This window comes from Penaeus chinensis, chromosome 10, assembly GCF_019202785.1.
Source record: "Penaeus chinensis breed Huanghai No. 1 chromosome 10, ASM1920278v2, whole genome shotgun sequence".
NCBI lineage: Eukaryota > Metazoa > Arthropoda > Malacostraca > Decapoda > Penaeidae > Penaeus > Penaeus chinensis.
In genome coordinates this window covers 11,014,184-11,016,683 of record NC_061828.1, presented here as the reverse complement: position 1 = coordinate 11,016,683, position 2,500 = coordinate 11,014,184, and the positions used below count along the sequence as shown (strand labels likewise).

The following is a 2,500-nucleotide window of genomic DNA, read 5'->3' as shown; positions in this document are numbered from 1 at the left end:
TCAGTGATTTTTGTCTCTTTACCTTTTCTCATATAGGTCTGTGACAGGCTGCCCCCCTCTTTTCTTTGTCCCAGTATATGAAGTAGCCACAGTGTGGTAACCTCTGAGCACTTGGCGCGATGGCCTTAGTGAGTGACCCTGACCTCGCTTACTGTGCAGCGTCTTCGAGTGCTTGTTTTATGCTGACATCACTACCCAAATTTAAGCACAAACCTAAATAGGATATTCTCAATGACAGCATTAACTTTGCTGAATGAAAATCCTAAGGATTAAAAATGACAGACGTCGGATCTCGAACAGCTGTCACGCCGCTGTCGTTGGCATGATGTCATTATGCAGTGACGTTGGCATTTGACGGCCCAGACGAGAGACACTGCAGGTCACAGCCTGGTTCAGACGTCCATGCGACAGGGCACGTGTCAGAGTGCAGGATTATCAGACGGGATACGAAAGTTATCCTTGTATATATGGACAGAGAAAACAACCTCCTCCGAACACTTTTATATGGAAAATAAAAACTATCCTCCCAATATCAATGAAGTCACTCATTTACTGTAAGTATATACATATATATATATATATATGGTTAGATAACTCATCTAAATCGGGTTACATTGGCGAAAGAATTCTTCCAACATTAACAAAGGCATGCGTCGACCCGTGATATTCTAGCGGAGGCAGTACCAACAGCTGATACAGTGGGGTCAATGCGCCACAAAACCTTCAGCTTGCGACCTCGGAAACCCCTGTTAGAAGGAGTTAACGTGATCACCAAGCTTAGGAGGAGATAGTTGGCAATTTCACCTTTACTGTAATGCCTGTTACGCAAGAGAGAGACAACCCTCCCCAAGCCTTTCGCGTAAGAATATAACGTGGCTTCTACTCCGAGCACGTCCGCAGCTTCAACTCAGGTCATCTGGAGCCCTTGCGGGGAGGCTCACCGTTAACCTCCCCTAAACACCGTTTTAGCTAAAACTTAGTGACGAGACGTGTGTAGACCTCAATACATTACAGCTGTGACATAATAATGTATAAATCAGAAGAGAAATAACAACTGTCATTGGTTCTTGCCCATGTAACGTACACAGCCTCGCCTTCTCCTGGTGTGTGTATGGAAAAACCGATCTTTGAATTCCTTGCGAGTATTTTACCGCCTTTGCTGGTTTCTTTTTCTTGGTGGTGTGTTACGTCACTCCCCCGCTCGATCCGATGTAAACAGATGATTGGTCTTGAATGAGATTTACCAAATAGCATAATAACGATTAAAGATAATGATGAGGAATTCTTTGGCTTTTTTTTGTTTCTCAAAAAAAGTGATGACGTTGTGATTTGTATGTTTTGCTAAAAGAAAACAATGAGTAATATGTACACTAGGAAAATATTTGCTTATGATTTTATTGTATTCTTTTTTTATTTTCATGTTTTTTCTGAGGAATAAAAGTAAACAGTTTCTTGAAATTAGGTTAAATCACATTTATAATTTGAACATAGTGTAATAACGAGACTTTGTAAGTAAAGTGAAGAACTTGCTATATATAGTACTTTAAGGAGAAAAGAACGTAATACAAGAATAAGGAAGAAAATTTTGATTGTCTTAATGGACGTTATCTGAACATTCCAAACACAAACGGTGTCGACGCCATATTGGTAGAGACGCTGTCAAAATTTTCAGTCAAATTCAAAATGCATCGCTGCTAACAGTAGTCATGTATCAACTAACGCTGTCAGCAAAAAAACAAAAAAAAAAACAAAAAATAAAAAAACAGTAATTAAATTTTGTCAACCAAATTTGAGCAGAGTTTGTGTTCAGCTTGAAAGGGTTAGTCTTCACCTTGCCTTTGACAAAAATAAAGTGTTAAAACGGTCTCCTTCTGAGTCACTGTGACTTCTCTGATGTCACAACAATTTAATAATATTATGCTTAGCTAGACACTAAAATCATCTTAATATGTAGGTGAGTGGCTGTTCTGCACACTGGTTAAGGATGCAAGTCTTTGTTTTAACGGAAGCCGCATGGAGAAGAATTCAAATTGGAAACTCCAATTGCTATTTAATTGGAGTATTTAATGCAGTCCGTGACCCTTGTGCCGCACAGCCACAGCTGGTGTAAATAATAGAAAGTGAGGGGAGGTTGGACCAGCTCCCGACCTCATTGGGGCGTCCACGGCAGGATACCAGCCGCTGGAATATGTTTGAGGCACCATCTGTAGGGAGAAGCTTGCAGTCGAGTGTAAGAGACCTTTTGACGTTAACTGTTGTTCTCTGGTTGTGGATCTGTGTGGAAAAAAAATAGGTTGGTAGGTGGTTGTTTGGCCCCTGCGCAAAGAAGGTCACACGACCAGATAACATGTGATGTACCAACTGCGTAATACACAGAGGTGCTATTACAGCTAGAGTAGTTGTTGATAGTACGACCAGGGTTTTGGAGTGTTGCTCTACATCAGATCATCATAGTTGATTAAATCAGCTGGTTTAGCCTAGGATTATACTTGTCTCACGC

General features: G+C 40.8%; 1 protein-coding gene across 1 annotated transcript in view; it reads left to right on the top strand.

Moving 5' to 3' along the window:
• Nucleotides 1–2,500, top strand: part of LOC125029856 (neural cell adhesion molecule 1-like) — a 14,958-nt gene that overhangs the window by 12,205 nt on the left and 253 nt on the right. The window contains exon 11 of the mRNA XM_047620035.1: nucleotides 1–2,500. This exon is cut by the window's left edge and continues 1,212 nt beyond it; it is cut by the window's right edge and continues 253 nt beyond it. The gene's annotated coding sequence lies outside the window, so the exon portion shown is untranslated.